Genomic DNA, 20,561 nt, shown 5'->3' with positions numbered 1-20,561 from the left:
ATTTAACGGGCTGAAAAGTTTGTAGGCTGACTATGAAGAATAAATGCCACAGCAATGAAACTTTCTGTTTGCACTGATTTCAACTTTTCTGATCACTAACTGCATAAATTCCACCTTGCATCACCCACATTTAGTATTTCATAGAGCAATTTAAAAGTTTTTAGTTGTGACTATTGACCAGTAGGACAGACATGTCATGTGAGGAAAAAAGCTTTGAACCAGAAATGAAGAGGCAATACATGCAATGGAATCAGCCTCCTCTGAAGAAGGTCAAGATTGTACCCAGGAAAACGCAGTGGGTGTTGTTTTATTGGGGCAATGCACGAGTACACAAGTCTGTGGTCACAGTGCAAGTACTGCATGACTGTGGCTTTGATCTGGTTGATCTGTATGACTGTCACCTACTGTAACACCTGAACAATATTCAGCAGGGAAGTGATATCAGACTGATGTTGAGGTCATACCTGCTGATGCTTTTTAATCATCTGGATGAAAGCTTCTACAACAAGAGGATCCAAGCACGGCAACACCACTGGAGAAGTGTGTGGACCCCAATCAATCAATCAATCAATCAATCAATCAATCAAATTTGATTTATATTGTGCTAAATACAAACAAAAGTTATCTCATGACACTTTACATATTGATCCAGTCATGGTCAAGGTCAAGGTTACTTTATTTATACCCGTAGGTAGATTTGTTTTGCAGTCTAGGTGATTGCCTTGGCATAACAACAACACATACATTGAACATGCAAGACAGGCACTTGATCACGCTTACAGACAGGACAGAAAGACAGAACAAAAAGTGCTCAGTGCTCCACCATTCATCAGTATAGCAGCATGGATAAGTAAAAGAATAAAATAAATAAGATCAAATAAATAAAAACAAGAGGCAATAAAAAAGAATAAAAACCAGAAAAGATAAAAACAATCCAGGATAAAAACCAGGATAAGAACATAAAATTTAAAAATTAAAAAATTTGAAGGCACAATAATAATAAATAATAATAAATAGAGCAAAGAAATGGAATGAATAACTAAATAAGTTAGTAAAGTGCAATGTCACTATTTCTTTTTGAGCTCAGTGACGGCGACAGGAACAAAGCTATTTTTATAACGCTGTGTCCTGCACCTTGGAACTAAGAACCTCCGTCCAGAGGAAAGGAGCTGAAATTCACCTCGTAAAGGATGGGAGTCATTATTAAGAACTGATGAAGTCATCCTCTGGACCTGTTTAGTGTACAGGGAGGCGGGACAAGACTGGGACTCACCAATCAGGCGACTGGACCATCTCACTATTTGATTCAGTGAGTTCCTCTCTGCAGCTGAGGTCTGACCAAACCACGTCACCAGAGAAAAAGATAAAACAGACTCAGTAAAAGAACGATAACCCAAAGTTAAAATGGTTCGGTCAATGTGGAAGTGTGCCAGTTTCCTAAGGCAGTGAAGGCACTGATGGCCCTTTTTACACACAGACCTGCAGTTTTCATTAAAACTCAGTTTTCATCAATTATCGTCCCAAGATATTTGTATGATTGCACTCACTCTATAGTCTGACCTTTAATTAAAGTGACTCCGTGCCTGTCCTGTTTTTTTCCCAAAATCAATAATCATATCTTTTGTTTTAGATATGTTCATGTGAAGGTAGGACTCCTCACACCACTGGACAAAGTCATCAATGATAGGGCCGTGACTGGTCTCCCCCTCTTTGAGCAGGCTGACAATGACTGAGTCATCAGCATACTTAATGATGGTCCTGTTTTCATATTTACTCTGACACATATTTGTGTAGAGAATGTATAATAGTGGTGACAGGACACAGCCTTGAGGAGAACCAGTGGAGGAGAACACTGGGTTGGACAGAACCCCATTCATCCTCACTCTTTGGGACCTGTCTCGTAAAAAATCTAAAATCCAGCCCATCAGGTTTTTACTAATCTGTCTAATCTAGAATCCTCCTGTAGCAAACACTGGTGACTGGTGACAGTGGAAGGAAAAACTTCCTTTTTAACAGGCAGAAACCTCGAGCAGACCCTGAGTCCTGGAGGCTGGTCATTTGCTTTGACCAGTTGGGGTTAAAGAGAAAGGGTAAAGGAAGAGAAGCGGGGGGGGGGCATGGAGACATGGGTGTAAGTAAAGTAAGTGAGCAAAGTTTATTTATAAAGCACTTTTCACAGATAAAAATCACAAAGTGCTGTACATAAAATTGGTGAAATAAAACAATATAAGAATAATTTCATAAAATAAATAGAAAAGATAAATCTATCAACCAAAAGCTTTCCTAAATAAAAACATCTTGAGTTGCTTTTTAAAAGAGTCCACGGAGTCGACCACACGGAGGGACAGGGTCAGGTCATTCCAGAGTCTGGGGGCTACAGCCTGAAAGGACAGGCTTTAGCATGCACAGCAAACTGAACTTGAACTATTAAAAAGTACAACAGCTGGTGCTAGTATAATTACCAATAGTGAGAACAAATGTCCATAACTGTTAATAGTACTACTACAAGGACAAGTATTAACAGTGGATATACTACTATTGTAACTGTTAGTACAAATAATAGAAACCATTACCATCTATGGAACTATACTGTATAATAACTACAATCACAACAATATGGAGAAGTGAGTGACAAGGATGTAATAGTTTTGGATTTTTCATTATAGCTTAGTTTTATTTAGTTTTGACTTTTTTTCTCTAATTCAGTTAGTTTTAATTAGTTTTTAAAGCAGGTTTGCTAGTTTTTATTAGTTTTTGTTATTTTCTCTTAGTTTTACTTTACTTTTGTTTTTTTTTTTAAAATATCTTTTCTCTTCTTCGCCGTCGTATTCAAATAAATCCCAGACAGGACTCTGCTACTTTCTCCCAACTTTAGTCTCCATGTTTCCAGGTAGAGTGGGGACGAGAAGACGACTCTAAACGACAAGTGACGTACCGTTAAATATCGTTTGGTGCCTCCAGCTAAAATTGCTAGAGTGAAATAAATCGATTTCGTATCAATCCAACATCGCCAAAGACGAAAACGAAGGGAATTTTATCCATAATTTTTATACGTTTTAGTTAGTTTTGTAAGCAAACGATACAGTTTCAGTTAGTTATTGTTTTTTTTTATTTTAACTATAGTTTTTATTTATGTCAGTTGACGAAAATGTTTTTTCAATTCTAGTTTTCATCATTTCGTTAGTTTTCGTTAACGATAATAACCTTGGTGAGTGATGACGATGAAGGCTACGGTGGTAGGCTATGAGCCCACATACATCTGAAAGAGCTACAACCTCATTCTGGACTCAGGGGTTGTCCAAAAAATACATAAATCATCTTGACATTGTCACTCTCAAATCATCACATTAGGTTTTAGATTTGTATGTAAGACAGAGAACACAAAAAATAAACAGCACAAAAGGAGACTCACACCCTCTTTTGTGTTCAAGTCCACCAGTTTTGGTGTTCTCCCATGACCAACCCAACAACTCCCACGGAGGTTTTTACCTTCTTATCCAAGTTAGCTGGCCCGCGCTGTCAATTTCTGATGTCCAAGGCCTTACATTATCTTCTACCTGATACCCTGCAAGCTGAAAACCTGACACTATACTGTTACTCTATAGCATGAAAAATGACACCAAGTGGCAGTGTGTGATGACTTGGAAGTGACAGCGGGCTCAAATCAGTAGCTGCAATAGTTCCATGTCATTCTGTGTAAGTGAATTTTCCCTCAGTGTGAATCAGCACATTATGGCAGAGATGATTATACACTGATCGATTGTCTTTTTTCATTTTTATCTGACATCATTTTGTCCTGACAACCTGACAGCAGTTTTAATGCACATGTTTCATTATAAAATCCATTATCTTTTTATAAAAATGGACAAAATGTGTACAATTAATGTTCTTGAGCTGAGACTGATTGAGTGATGTGTAATGTGTAAATGAGATGGCAGGGAAAGCAGCTCAGATGAACAAACGCAGAGCATCAGGGTACTTAAGATAGTAGTTCTTAATGACGGTGCTAATAAAATTAACAAACTGTAAAACCCAGGCCTTTCCTAATTATGCAGTCAACAAACTCAGAATTTTTAGCTTTTTGTAATGTACCACAGGCAAACACAAATCCGATACAAGACAAACTCAGTGATTTCACAATTGATGAGCATCAGGAACATTAGTGTGTGAGTACAACAAACCAATCTGCTCACTGGTAGCTTAAATATATGTACAGGGTGTCCCATAAGTCTCCATACATAGGAAAAATGAACGTTTCTTGACATAAACCATTTTTATTTATACAATATGGTCTATATGACTAAAGAATTATTCTAATTATTCAATAATGTTACTTCTGTGTTATGACATTTCCTGATATGAGACCACCAATGTGGGCGCGAATCAGTTAACCCTTTGGTATATCATCATTTGTTACAATGCTGCCACTTTCTTCCACTGGTCTGTCTACTAAAACACCAGTGCTTTTATGACAAAAGGTTTACGTTGGAGTCTGTGTTGTGCATCTGCATCCTGCAAGACTGAAAAATTAAACCAATCCAAAATAGTCAGAATCTGTGGTAAGTTGAGTGTCCACTGGAGTAATGAGTAATAAATAAATAAATAAATAAATAAATAAATAAAAACAGGCTCTTTAGGTCTTTATAGTTCTATAGTTAATTTCTCTCCATTAAAACTATACCAGGGTTAAACTCCCCTGTTTAGATGATCCAAAATGTAAAAGTCCTCCACGATTAAAGGAGTGGCCTCTGTGATTGACAGCTGAGTATGTCTGCATCTGTGTGAGCTTTGGCTGACAGCGAACTAGTTTGCTGGTGATTAATTCCAATAACTACAATCACTACAATTAACATAAATTTGTAATGAGTTATATGTATTATATAACTGATCTATATCAAGCACAACTGTGTGTGTGTTCACATTTAGTATGTAGCTGAAATGACTTGCATGTGTGTAATATTACACACCTTATTGATATTTTTCAGTAATTTAATGATTGACCTATTCTTTATAAAAGGGCACGTCACCCCCTTACTCATTGAGTTACACTGGCTACCCATAGCTGCCCACATCAAATTCAAATCATTAATGCTAGTCTACAAAATTCTCAGTGGGTCTGCTCCTAAATAAAAGCTTATGTTGCCCCATGACCACTCCACTCGTCTGGGGAATGTTGTCTGGTGGTCCCGAAACCTTGCACAAGACAATCCAGGCTCTTTTCATGGGTCGTTCCACGGTGGTGGAATGATCTACCGAGCACTATGAGAACAGGGGTGTCCCTGCCTGTCTTCAAAAAGCTCCTGAAGACCCAGCTCTTCCAAGAGCACCTCCTGTCCTAGCGCTTTCAAACATTCCATTTTAAATGTAAGGTTATTCTGTTGTTTTACTTGGTATTTTTATTTTACTGTTTTAATTGTACAGCTGCTTTTATGTCTTCTTAATCTATTCTTGTATTTTTAATCTATAATTTGCTTTTTAATCTTCTGTGCGACACTGTTTTTAATTGTACAGATGCTGTGTTTTTAATCTATTCTTGTATTTTATTTTATTTTATTTTATTTATTTATTTTTTAATTTTTGGTTTTCCCCTGTAAGTCGCTTTGTTAAAAACTGTCTACCAAATGCATAAATGTAAATGTAAATTATATGGACTGTATACATTTGCTGATTAGCCAAGTCATGTCAAACTGGGGCAGGACAATATAAGCTCACCTTCTTCCTACTCTGTATTATTATTATTATTATTATTATTATTATTATTATTATTATTATTATTATTATCTAAGTATTGTTAAAGAGCCACAATGAAATATCTGTACATTGTGTGATATGTGTTTTCTTTTTTTGGTTGACTTATTTCCTTCAATATATTGGAGTGTATTATTTAAATTGGTAATTTATTTTTGCCTTTTGTTCACCCTCATCTTTTGTTCCCATGTATTCAAAATAAAGTTTATCTATCTATCTGTCTGTCTGTCTGTCTGTCTGTCTGTCTATCTATCTATCTATCTATCTATCTATCTATCTATCTATCTATCTATCTATCTATCTATCTATCTATCTATCTATCTATGCTTTAATCCCATTCTTCCAACATGTTTGCATGCAGTCAATATGGTTCTGACTCAGCACAACACAAGCTTCATGTAAGCAAATTAGCATGTACAAGTCTTCATGTACGACACGGTGGTGCAGTGGTTAGCACTTTTGCCTCAAAGCAAGAAGGTCCTGATTTCAAATTCCCCTGGGTTCTCTCCAGGTCCAAAGAAATGCATTGGTGAATTGTGAATTGTGTGTGACAGTGGTTAGTTATTTGTCTCTACATGTCAGCCCAGCGATGAACTGGCGACACGTCCAGGGTGTACCCCGCCTTTGCCCAAAGGTAGCTGGGATAGGCTCCAGCGCTCCCACACCCCTCTCAAGAATAAAACAGTTCAGAACTGTCATGTATTCAAGTTAGATTATAAAGTCAGTATATGTAAAGCACAAGACTTCATGTAAATACACACTTCTGCACAAATCTTACATGCTGGACTTCAAACCTGGTCCTCTAACCAACAAAACTAACAAAACAAGAAACGACGTTAACAGAAATACTGACAATAAAGTGATTCTTGTGTCCTAGGTATACTGAAAAGACATAAGACCATGCTTTGCCTGCAGACAAGAACTTCACACCCACACACACCTACTAGCACATACTGGGAGTGTTTGATTCAAGAAAAGACACAGACATTTTATATGAATTTTCCTCGTGTTTCAAGGATGCAAAAGGCTTGTTTACATCTGTCGTTCAGGTAAACTTTGGAGAACTGTCTCTGTTTTGAGTCGTGATTGGCTTTAGAAACAGTCACAAGCTTCTTTTTCATTCCCAACTGATATACGGGCTGTGACATTTTTAAGAAGCCCCAGATTCAGAAAGTAAATGACACTATTTGATGGCACAATGAGTGTTTAAATCTCATTTCCTCAACTTCCCTCACAGAGACAAAAGAAGAGCTTATATAAGAAAGAGAGATGATACAGAAAAGGGTATATTCAGACTATATCCTCTCTTTCTGTCAGTGCCAATCCCTGGTGCAGACTCCCATCTAGATCTCAGCTCATGGATTCACTGAGGCTCCAAGACATGTACTTCAATTCAATTAAGTGCAGATTAAAATAAAACAATCTGAACAGATGAGATTTCGTCTGCTCGGGATGTTTGTGGTGGTCCCCGAAGCAAATCGTGTGGTGAGGACTGAGCTCTGGGTGCAAGATGCATGCTGTGGCCCAGCACCGTCTCCTCTGTCACCACCTGTGTCTGTCTAATTAATAATATGTGTATTCAGGGAATGAACACAGAGAGACAGCGAGGGAAGACAGAATTAATTGGTTGTGTACTTAGGGATTGGCAGAGAGGATGAGGGAACGTGTGGGACGGAACAGAGAGAATGTCCTTTCTTGTTTTAGACATGTATGACATCACCAACCTCAGTCAGTCTAATGGTTAGGGTGTGGACAGTGGACATGCAAGTGATGACAGAAAGATACCACCCTCTAAAGCAGGGGTTCTCATCTCACCTTAGGAGGTATATTTTCCATTTTCAGTCATTTACAAAATTAAAAACAAGTACTACTTATTTTAATAAATTAACTATTCATTCATTTTCTGAACCCACTTTGTCCTCACTGGGGTCATGGGGGTCGCTTGGAGCCTATCCCAGCTGCTTATGGGCGAAGGCAGGGTACACCCTGTACGAGTCATCAGTTCATCGCAGGGCTGAACATATAGAGACAAACAATCCCTCTCACATTCACACCTATGGGCAATTTAGATGAACAGATTAACCTATTAGTGCATGTCTTTGGATAGTGGGAGGAAGCTGGATGACCCAGAGTGAACCCACGCAGACAACATGCAAACTCCACGCAGAATGGTCCCACCCTCATCATCTGGTGTTGGAATCGAACCCAGGACCTTCTTGCTGTGAGGCATGAGCGCTATCTACTGCACCACCGTGTCACATAAATAAATATTTTTTTTTAAAAAGCATATATATATATATATATATATATATATATATATATATATATATATATATATATATATAATACAAAATAAAAGCTAGTTGCCACATTTATCCTATTTTGTAATTGTGGTTTAATAGTTTAGTAACAAAAAGTCTAATAATGAAAAACTTTTACTGTTTCCCTTGTCTCATTTTAGTTCTGCCCTGAAACTTTTTTCTAGCGCAGTTATTTTTGTGCCAAAACCAAACCAAACCAAACCAAACTAAACCAAACCCTAACAATAAAAACAGTGTTCTTTTTCTGTGAGTAAATAAAGGTATCTTATTCTACAGATACAGATGTAAGGGCTAGTATGGGGTGAGCTGGGTGTGTGTGTAAGCCTCAAATTACTGCTTACATTTTTTGAGTTTTAACCTTGTTTATGAAGTTGGAGTGCACAGCATGAAGTATCTAACACACACATTTATAAATCTGAGTCTGAAGACAGTCACTAAAATGCTGCTGCATGTACATCCCCAGTTTACAGTCAATAATGACCCAGTGTAAAGCTTCCAAAGTTATGATCTGTTTCTAGAAGCTTCTAGACCAGGAGTGGGCAATCCTGGTCCTCGAGGGCCGGTATCCTGCATGTTTTAGATGTTTCCCTCTTCCAGCACACCTGAAGGTCATCATCAGGCTTCTGCAGAGCTTGATGATAGGCTTATCATGTGAACCAGGTGTGTTGGAAGAGGGAGACATCTAAAACATGCAGGATACCGGCCCTCAAGGACCAGAATTGCCCACCCCTGTTCTAGAGGGTTTCAAGTCACAATGAGCCTGGTGCTATTGTATTTTCACAACATCAACATATGCAGTATAATAGGCCTCTTCCCTCACTTGTGTTAAAAAGAACCTAAAGAAGATGTTATGTTTTATGAATTCATTCTGTCTGAATACAACACTTGGAGGTTTTGGAGGCACAGATATGAATCTACAGAGGAAGAAAAAAAAACTTTTGGTCCAAAAGAGAGATAGATGAGCACAGATTGCTGTCTCGGGGATTTGCTCTCTTCAGTTGTTGTCTCACGCTGGTATATGTTTCGTGGATGTCTGACAAATGTACAACAACTCTATTACCCTGCAGGATGTTGAATTGTAAGAAAGGTCGACAGTTTGAACCAGGGAAGACAGATCAGAGCCACTAACTCTGATCCAGATGATACATATACCCACTGTCCTCACATCTCTCACTGTTTTTAAGCAAAACCTGCAACAAATTTTAGTTGACTGTTGCACCTGTTGAGTATTTGTCTCTTACATGTCTCACTGTTATTGTTGTAATGTACTTATTTATTAACTGTATGTTTCTGTAATTGTTTAACCTTGTTTTTACTTTTAGCCCCCATCCCCCCACCCCTCAAGGAGCGATTGCTCTTTGATCAGGCTGCATTTGTAAATAAGAATCTGTTCTTAAAGTCTTGCCTGGGTAAATAAAGGTTAATTAAAAAATAAATAAATAAAAAAAAAAAAAAAAAAAAAAAAAAATATATATATATATATATATATATATATATATATATATATATATATATATATATATATATATATACAAGGCAAGGCAAATGCATTTGTATAGCACAATTCATACACAGGGCAATTCACAGTGCTTTACAAAAATGGAAAAGAGACAAGTTAAAAACACACAATTACAATTTAAAACATAATCAATAAAACATAAATAATAGTCAATTAAAATAAAGTAAAAGGAAAGAGTGCAGATAGAACCCTTCTAACCTTTTCACCCCACTTGCAACCCTTGCTCTGTCTGGTAATATGATTCTGTCTTTGGTGTGATGGCTTTAAACTGCACATCTCTCTCTTTTTTTATTTATTTTTTTAACAGTGTACATTAGACTCCACTGACATGTGCCTCATTTGATATCAAACATACAAAGTCCTTAGCTGCCTATGTGTAACTACAAGTATAAAAAAAAAAAAAGAACATGGAAGGACATGAGTGGTGGACAGATGGAGATCCATAAGTAGGTTTTTAATGACAAACCAAGCTCAACCTTTTGGTATCCACTGTTTTCATAGAACTTTAAACCTTTTTTTTTTTTTTTTTTTTTTTTTTTTTAAACACATAATAATAATCATTATCATAATAATTAGTATGATTATTCTTATTTGAAATTCTTTTTATGAGTATTTTCATATAGAATGTGAATATAAAAAATACATGGTGAAAAAGCAGCCTTTAATTTTTTTCAGAACATCTTACCAAGCTTTTTCACCTCAAATAAATACAGCCAATCATTTGTGTGAAACAAATGTCATGTGGCAACTATAATGGACCTGTTGACCTCAGGACCTGTTCTGTCCCATCCGTCCGTCCGTCCGTCCATCCATCCATCCATCCATCCATCCATCCATCCATCCATCCATCCATCCATCCATTTGTGTCATTTATTCATCTGTAATGTGTGTAATACTTCTTATAATTTTTCTGTGCTTTGTGTATAACATTTGGTTGTAAAACAATCCAAACTAGTGTAAAAATGAAGAAGAAGAAGAAGAAGAAGAAGAAGAAGAAGAAGAAGAAGAAGAAGAAGAGTGCCTGAGATAACAGTACATTTACATTTGCATTTGGCGGACACTTTTTTCCAAAGCGACTTACAGGGGAAGTTTAACAAAAACAGAAGTAGAAGTAATTGTAGAAGACACAGTTGTCAGTACTTGACTTCATACCATTCCCATAGTATGCTCATCTGTACTTTACAAGTATTTATAGCAACAAATCTGAAATTGACAGCTGAATGTCCATGTGTCTTTGGCACATCACATTGCTTTGCTCAAGACCTGAGGAAATGTCTGGACTTCACTTTCTGCCAAAAGCTATTTGTCGGATTCACTAAATTAGTTTGCTCCTTGTTTCCTCAGCAGCATCTAAGTTTTTACGAGAAAAGTTTGCATGTAGATAAAACACAAGTTGTGCCTCTAACAAGTAAAATCGATTTTTTTTTTTTTCCATTTTACTTTTATTTAACTATGAAGTTCCGTTGAGATTAGAAATCTCTTTTGCAAAGGAGACTTGGCCAAGGTGGCAGCCATACAAAGGAAACAGGTTCTATTGTGAAGGAACGTACATATAAGGCATTGATTGGACAGCATCATATGTCAGTTACTAATTCTACCTACAGACACAAAGAGCAGGCTAAGTTAAAGTGGCTGAGTGGTCTACTGGATGAAAACTCCAGTACATTTCACTTAGTCATTCTGAAAAATATAGATGTCTGTTCTTAATTGTTAAACGACATGTATTTAATTCTAAATCACTGAAAGTCAGAAGTGTCACCTGTTGAGGGACCCACCATTGACATTTTTACCTTATTAAAAGAGAACTGCTCAGTATGAACTTGTCAAATGTCATGCAGCAACTTAATTAAGTGTTATTTTAATGTCTTACTTACGTGTCAGTGCTACTTCAGCAGAACATTTCTAAAGAAAGCACCCAGTTTCATGACAAGTTTTGCATTGGGATAGAGATGTTTCCATTTTGATCACTGCTATAAAGAGGTTTAAGTGGGGAGAGTACATGCCTTTCTGGGGGTAGACAGAAGTAGTAGAAGTAATCTGATCAGATTTTAGTCATCAGACATCAGAACATCAGGTTTTCAAAAGAAAAAAACAAGTTATCTGATATTAGAGTCAATCATTTAGTCCAGTGTTGATTTAGGTGTTACTCATACTGTAGCTAAGTATGTTCTGTTCCAAACCTTTTACATTTCTTTATTGTGTTTCATATGAGGCTCTGACTCTCATAGTAGGGGATATTAGAACTTTAGAAGTGATGCTAATCAAGATTTAATCTTGAAATTTAAAATTTGTGTCTGGATAAGGTCCAGTGATATTTTCAATAACTACTGCTGTAGTAAAATGGATCATGTGATCCTGGATACCAAGACATGGGATTTCTAAATCTGGATAATTCTGAAATGGACCTGACTTTTTTGGACAGGGTCTGGGTCCTTCCTTCAACACATACAATTAAGTGGATATTTCTTACTTATTTGTCATTACATTCTATGCTTAACAGCATCATACATTGGCACAAAGATTAGCAGGAAGCATGATCAATTAGGCTCTCAATTTAGGGTCAAGTCTCTCATGAGATCTAGTAGTTTATGCCAGCATGTCGTTACTAATGAGTACTCGAAACAGCCAAACTTGAATTTCTCATCTCCATTCAGCTTCTGGAAGCCACTGAATGAATGTTTCTCCAGGCAAACAAAGCTTTCAGAGGCAGAACAATCCACTTTAATACACTGATTCCCAATTGTTTAATGTACGTTTGCCTATGTAAAGCTCCAGTCAGTTTTGGAAGTAGCTAATTGTGCACTAATCATGCATAATGAAGCCCTGGAGGAAACGGGCAATGTGGTTTGGCAAAACCAAATGTTCCTACGTCTGGGCCAATATACTGTGTGGAATTATCTTCGCCAAATGTTTCTCTTCAGAGGAATTTTATGCAATGCAAAACAATCCTTTGTTCTACACCATTCATTCACATGTTCTACTTTGTATGTCAACTTTCTTGCTGTTGTTGTCAAATGGCTACTGAGTGTGTAGTTGGTGAAGCTAACCTTGTCGTATTTCCATGCTTTACAATCTGATTTAGTACTGTGCTTATTAACATATACACATAAGCCTTTTGTTGTTGACAGAAAGGAATGACTCTCACCGTCTGCTTTACATTGGTTTGATAACATCCCATTTATAGGGCATTGTACTGTATATACATTTCTATTTAACCCTGCCTTTGGTGAAGGTAAACCACATAAGTCACCATGTATGTGATTCTTCTTTGGGAAACACCTCCAAAGTTTAATAATGATCTTTACTTTTACCACCTCTAGGAAACTCTTCTGTAAACAGTGATATTCATTATCTGTGCTCTATGGCTAAGAAGCTAAACTGGTTAAGAGGTGCAAACAATACACCTGGACTTAGTCCTTAACTAGAGTTTGCTGACAATGAGTACAAAGTATACACTGGACAGACCAGACTTTAACAGGATTAATCATACTTTCTCCAACTTCTGTTCATTCAGATGTTCGTCTAATGCAAACCTGGTGCTGGTACTGGGTTTGATCTATGGCAGTGCAGTTCAGAGGAAGTTCAACTTGTGAAGAAGAACTGGCTTTCTTTTCCATAAACCATAATGATGTTTTTTAATATTTCTGACAGTTGTTGTGGGTGGAGCATAACTGGTGGCAGACAGTGACAGGTTCCCTACTTACTCAGTATACAGGGTGGGGAAGCAAAATTTACAATGAACATTTAGTTGTTTTTTCTCAGCAGGCACTATGTCAATTGTTTTGAAACCAGACAGATATTGATGTCATAATCATACCTAACACTATTATCCATACCTTTTCAGAAACTTTTGCCCATATGAGTAATCAGGAAAGCAAACGTCAAAGAGTGTGTGATTTGCTGAATGCACTCGTCACACCAAAGGAGATTTCAAAAGTAGTTGGAGTGTCCATAAAGACTGTTTATAATGTAAAGAAGAGAATGACTATGAGCAAAACTATTACGAGAAAGTCTGGAAGATACTATTAAAGAAGAATGGGAGAAGTTGTCACCCGAATATTTGAGGAACACTTGCGCAAGTTTCAGGAAGCGTGTGAAGGCAGTTATTGAGAAAGAAGGAGGACACATAGAATAAAAACATTTTCTATTATGTAAATTTTCTTGTGGCAAATAAATTCTCATGACTTTCAATAAACTAATTGGTCATACACTGTCTTTCAATCCCTGCCTCAAAATATTGTAAATTTTGCTTCCCCACCCTGTAACTTTATACCATATCAGTGTTAGCACAATGTGAAAGAACTGGGCTCATGTTTGACAACTGCCAGCCCGATGATGACTGCAATGTGGATATCAGGAATGATCAGGTTCAGTAAAAATGAGTCTGACACTGACCCCTGAAAAAGTCACCACCACTGTATATAAGGTAAATACAGGCAAGAAGAGAAATAGTGAAACATTAATAAAAAGACTGAATGTAGTTTTATAGTATATGCCCCCTCCTACTTTGCAGCCCAGATAAAGGTTAAAGTTTAAAAATAGATATATTTCCTTGACATAGGTTTAATTTTTTTGTGCAGAACTTGGTTGTCAAATATATTTTTCTTTTTAGGCTGAAAATAGGGGGAAAAAATCCCAGAAATAAGGCTTTTTTTTTTTTTTTTTTTTTTTTTTTTTAACTCTCTTGAAAATCCTTTCTTTGCAGAGTAGTTGATCTTGTGGGTCCAGTAAAACTAATTCAGTCCCTGACATGAGTTGTTCTTTGTTATAAACCTGCAAAGTTTTCCCAGTTTTCCCACCAGTAGCTGGGTCTTTGGTGACTGAAACTCAAGGGACTGATCTGAGATGGTTTCTAAGGCTTTGGCTCCAAACCAGTTGTAGAACTGTCTCAGTGGAAAAGTGATATGAAAAAATAACAAAACTCATTAGTTTTTCAAATGCAGTGTTTCAGACAGAGGCATTTCTTAGTAACACACTGACAACTGAATTAGCTTCATATAATGCATTCTGAAGATATTTTGTCGACATGAACTGCAGTCACTTTTACCCTCGGCCACACTGGCCACAGGATATTGTCATCAGTTGATCATCCGTCCGTCCGTCCGTCCGTCCAAGAACTTTGCCATGCAGTGATAAGTCAGGCCACTAGGGGCAGACCCAAAAGGGTAGGCCGGAGTCAGCTGTATACACTCCTTGGATATCTGTGCGTACTCAGACTGCACTCAAAGTGGACCCAAATTGGCCGTGACAGTGCACAGCATGGTTAAGAAAAAAGAGGGATGAATAAAAATGCCTCAGTAAACCATTATTTGGAATCAATTGGAAAAACAACACTGGAGTCTCAACTTTCTGACCAGCTTCACTGCGGCTTTGACAGTGGGGACGAGATAGAGAAGAGGAACGGGGGAGAGAAATGGAACTAAACAACAATAACTTTCACCAATATTTAGCTCAAGCCTGTGAAAATGACCCTAATGTTAACGCAAACGTTAATAATGCAGTGTTAGAGTTAGAACCGGCTCTGGGTATAGGCAACACAGGCAGCTGTCTAGAGCGCCATCTGCTGGAGGGGGCAACAAATTACAGACCAAAAAACAAAATAAACTAAAATAAATAGATAGATACACTATATTGCCAAAAGTATTCGCTCACCCATCCAAATAATCAGAATCAGGTGTTCCAGTCACTTCCATGGCCACAGGTGTATAAAATCAAGCACCTAGGCATGCAGACTGCTTTTACAGACATTTGTGACAGAATGGGTCGCTCTCAGGAGCTCAGTGAATTCCAGCGTGGAACTGTGATAGGATGCCACCTGAGCAACAAATCCAGTCATGAAATTTCCTGGCTCCTAAATATTCCACAGTCAACTGTCAGCTGTATTATAAGAGAGTGGAAGTGTTTGGGAACGACAGCAACTCAGCCACAAAGTGGTAGGCCACGTAAACTGACGGAGTGGGGTCAGCGGATGCTGAGGCGCATAGTGCGAAGAGCTCACCAGCTTTCTGCAGAGTCAATGGCTACAGACCTCCAAACTTCATGTGGCCTTCAGATTAGCTCAAGAACAGTGCGCAGAGAGCTTCATGGAATGGGTTTCCGTGGCCGAGCAGCTGCATCCAAGCCATACATCACCAAGTGCAATGCAAAGTGCCGGATGCAGTGGTGTAAAGCATGCTGCCACTGGACTCTAGAGCAGTGGAGGCGCGTTCTCTGGAGTGACCAATCGCGCTTCTCCATCTAGCAATCTGATGGACAGGTCTGGGTTTGGCGGTTGCCAGGAGAACGATACTTGTCGGACCGCATTGTGCCAAGTGTAAAGTTTGGTGGAGGGGGGATTATGGTGTGGGGTTGTTTTTCAGGAGCTGGGCTCGGCCCCTTAGTTCCAGTGAAAGGAACTGTGAATGCTTCAGCATACCAAGACATTTTGGACAATTTCATGCTCCCAACTTTGTGGGAACAGTTTGGAGCTGGTCCCTTCCTCTTCCAACATGACTGTGCACCAGTGCACAAAGCAAGGTCCATAAAGACATGGATGACAGAGTCTGGTGTGGATGAACTGGACTGGCCTGCACTGAGTCCTGACCTCAACCCCATACAACACCTTTGGATGAATTAGAGCGGAGACTGAGAGCCAGGCCTTCTGTCCAACATCAGTGTGTGACCTCACAGATGCGCTTCTGGAAGAATGGTCAAAAATTCCCATGAACACACTCCTAAACCTTGTGGACAGCCTTCCCAGAAGAGTTGAAGCTGTTATAGCTGGAAAGGGTGGACCGACATCATATTGAACCCCATAGACTAGGAATGGGATGGCACTGAAATTCATATGCGAGTCAAGGCAGGTGAGCAAATACTTTTGGCAATATAGTGTACATTTGAATATCTGTATAATAAACCTGAAACGCACCCTTTACACTTCCTTAACATGTTTTCTCTTAAATAAATCATAATCAAGTCTCAATATGACAAATCTTTATTACACTTTGTGGATTTTGTCATATACATTTATTTCTTATTCACTATTAAAAGGCATGATACCAACTCACATCATCTCTGAAACTTGCAAAGTATCTAAACAGTTAAAATTATTTCTCATTGTATATTTATTCCTCTTAGACTTATTTCTCTTTTACTTATGGTTCATTTACATTAATTCTTTACCACTGTATGTACTGTTTTGGATAAATCTTGGATTCCTTTATACATCTATTGTACAAACCAATTCCAGAATTAATTCACAGTCTCAAAAATTTTACATATTGCAAAGGAACGTATGATGATGATGATGATGATGATGATGATGATGAAATTCTTTATTCAGTCATCACATAATAATACAACCAGTGTCAACAACAACCCTTCAAACATTACAAACATTACCAACAGGTTAATGACTGAAAAGGCAGAGGCAGAGGCAGAATGCTTATATTAATGCATGTCCTACATAACAAATTCAGCTACCCAGCCTCCAATATAGGAAAAAGAAAAAAAAACCAACAACAATGCATACAAGCAAACAAACAAGCAAAACATAAAAAGGTGAAAATAAACCAGAAAAATAGAAAACGTAACCACCAAATTAATGGTAATTTAATGTAGAATCAAAAATAAATTATTTACCTATTACTTATTAGAGCTTAACAATTGTATCCTTCAAAAATTTCCTTACGTACCATTTTTTAAAAAATATCAAAAATGGGCTACACATTCTTAAATCCATGCTGGCCTCATTCCATAGTTTAACTCCAACAAAAGATATACATCTTCTTTTCGTCTCTTTTTTGGCTTTTTGCACAACAAATTTACAAACATCTCGCAAATCATATTTAGACTTGTGTTGAGAAGAACCTTTGTACACAGACGGGGAGTAACTTTAATTTGGCTTTATACATTATTTGCATTATTTTATAGTATAGTATAGTATAGTCACAGTCAATATATTGAAGATTTTCATAAGTCAGACCGAGGGTTTTCAAGTGCAAGCCCTTTATGCTTTCTTTTGCAGTAGGTTTCCCTCAGTATTATGGTAACTTTTCCTCCAGATGTTTGATCTTTGTTGTCAATTTATGGAGGAAAATAGATGCAGATTAAAACAGCAGCATTAATCTACAGTTTTCGTCTTGCACTTCATAATCAGACATGCAGCTCCAAGAACTGGGACAGACTAAGCTGTGGTTTAAAAATGTCAAAAGTCGGCTGCATATCTCCCTCCTTTTGAGCCTCTTCTACCCCCTGTGGTCGAGTAACAAATCCCACCACACTTTCTTACGTCTGTCGTTCCGACTCTTATCCTCCTTGTCTGAATAAATAAAAAATACTACAGTTGAGTTCCCTGCCAGCTTTCCCTGTTAGATGGCAAAAGTTTGGATCTTGTATTCATCCGTTCTGTTGCTTGGCCCTCTGATGTGTATATTACTGTGTCAAATTAGAGCGAAAATAAGAGAAAATTAGAAACAAGCATGCATTATTATCAGATTCGGTACGCCCTCTATTATGCAAAATACACCTCAGTCATGATAAAATTGTGCCCTTGTAGATAAGCATAATGAATGTTTCTACATTTGGCAGTAATGGACATTAGCACAACTCAATCTGCTCAATCTGCTCTGGATAAAAACATCATACAAATCATCATAATGAGTTAGAAAACAAGACATATTATCTCCTTCATCTTTCATTAACAGTGTCCTTTGAAAAGTGACCATTAATATGAGTTGAAGTCATTTATTTTATAGCTTATGCAATTTTCTTCATATTTGTGCACAAACTGAGCCTGACTATAATTCATGTGGTCAGAAAAAAAGAAATGAATCCACACATCTCTGAATGTGTGATAACTAATAGCTTTCTGTAATATCTTCTGACCCAACAGATGCAGTAATGAACTTAAATGAGAATCGGTCTTGTTTTTGTGAAATGTTTTGGTGAAGTGTTGAGACAGATCTGGAGCAGGAAGGGGAGGAGAAAGAGGAAAACACAAATTCTGTATGAAACAGAAACAGGAAGATGGCTATTTTATCTCCCATTTGGATTCTAATAAACCCCACCACCCACACACAGGCTGTAAAACGAGGTAATAGGTCTCCTCAGAGGACACGGTGTCCCTAAAATTACACTCTAGTCCTCAGCCCACACGTTACTGTGCATTGTGTGAAAATCCTCTCTACCGCTTGATTTTCTCTGTTCTGTTGTTTTTGATGCGAGGTTGGAGCCTTGAACTCATTCACTTGCTATTCCGTTAAGCTTCACATCATCTCTGTAAGTGTAAGGTTGAATAGGCCTGTTTCTGGATGTGATGTGGACTTCTGAAAAGTTACAAAAAAGAAAAAGCAATGATGTGAATTAGGTACATTTTTCATAAACTACGTTGCAGCAGGGTGGTGCAGTGGTTAGCACTGATGCCTCACAGCAAGAAAGTCCTGGGTTTGATTCCAGCATTGACCTTTCTGTGGGGACTTTGCATGTTCTCTCCATGTCTGTGTGGGTATTTCCACCTCCTGTCACTGTCCAAAGACATGCATCTTAAAAGGCTAACCAGTCAAGCTAAATCATCCGTAGGTGTGAATGTGACAGTGAATGGTTGTTTGCATGTATATGTTGTACCCTGCCTTCATCCATACGTAGATAGACTCCGACACCCCTGCAACCCTCATGAGAACTAAGTGATTCAGAAAATGGATGGATGGATGCTTTGGAGCAATTAAACTAGGCTGTGTAGCATCAGCAGAAGGTGGTGCAGCCAAGGAATTATGTGGTTTCTTCATTAGTCCAGAGAGACAGAGAGAGAGAGAAAGAGAGAGAGAGACTAAGTAACTTTAAAAATGCACAATGAAATTCATGAATGTTTTATTTTTAATTCATGGACTATATTTCCAATTATAGTTATTGTTTTTATTGCACACATTCTGGGAGACAAGAAAATGGTTTATTCAATCAGGTTGTACAAATTTGACAGTTCCATTCACTCTTATAAGGCTGCACTCAAGCGGGGGATTTTTGCTCCAGACATTTTCCCCAACTTTACTTCAGGGTTTTTATAGGGAGGGTCACATGTGTACAAAGGCTTCACAGTTTTGGTTAAAAATTTAGCCCATCCCAGTATTTCACTCCCCTACCCAGTTTGTACACTTGAGTACAACTTTTATAAATTGGTCTGTGGTTGAAAAAACGCACAATCAGGCAGAACAACAGTGTATTGTGTGTCTGAGATGCTGTTTGGAGCATCTGAGTGCATGTAGCAAATTTTTTAAATGTGCCTTTTTAAAGCTGATTAGGATAGATAGATAGATAGATAGATAGATAGATAGATAGATAGATAGATAGATAGATAGATAGATAGATAGATAGATAGATAGATAGATAGATAGATAGATAGATAGATAGATAGATAGATAGATAGACTTTATTTTGAACATACGTGGGAACAAAAGATGAGGGTGAACAAAAGGCAAAAATAAATTACCAGTTTAAACAGGACACTCCAATATACTGAAGGAAATGAGTCAACCAAAAAAAGAAAACACATATCACACAATGTACAGATATTTCATTGTGGCTCTTTAACAATACTTAGATAATAATAATAATAATAATAGATTTTGTTTGACAGCAATCCCTGTCACGGCAGATAAAAGTATAAATATAACAAAACAGACTTAAAGTAGCCTATGAAAATATAAATATATAAATAGTAAGTAAAGCTCAAATAGGAATATACGAAAAATACGACACTTGCTGAGAAAAGGACAGAATGAAGCAGACGTTAAAGTATCTTCAAGTTGTAATACTGCTGATGGCTCCTGGGGGTGCTCTATAAAGCTCCAGCTCTTTTAAACTTAAACTGAACTTTCATTTGTTCTTTCATTTTCTGAATCACTTGGTCCTTGAGAATGTCCTGGGGGCTGCTGGAGTCTAACCCGACTACTGATGGGCAAAGGTGCGGTACACCCTGGACAGGTCACTAGTTCAAGTCA

This window comes from Sphaeramia orbicularis, chromosome 10, assembly GCF_902148855.1.
Source record: "Sphaeramia orbicularis chromosome 10, fSphaOr1.1, whole genome shotgun sequence".
Lineage (NCBI taxonomy): Eukaryota > Metazoa > Chordata > Actinopteri > Kurtiformes > Apogonidae > Sphaeramia > Sphaeramia orbicularis.
This window is presented reverse-complemented; position numbering follows the sequence as displayed.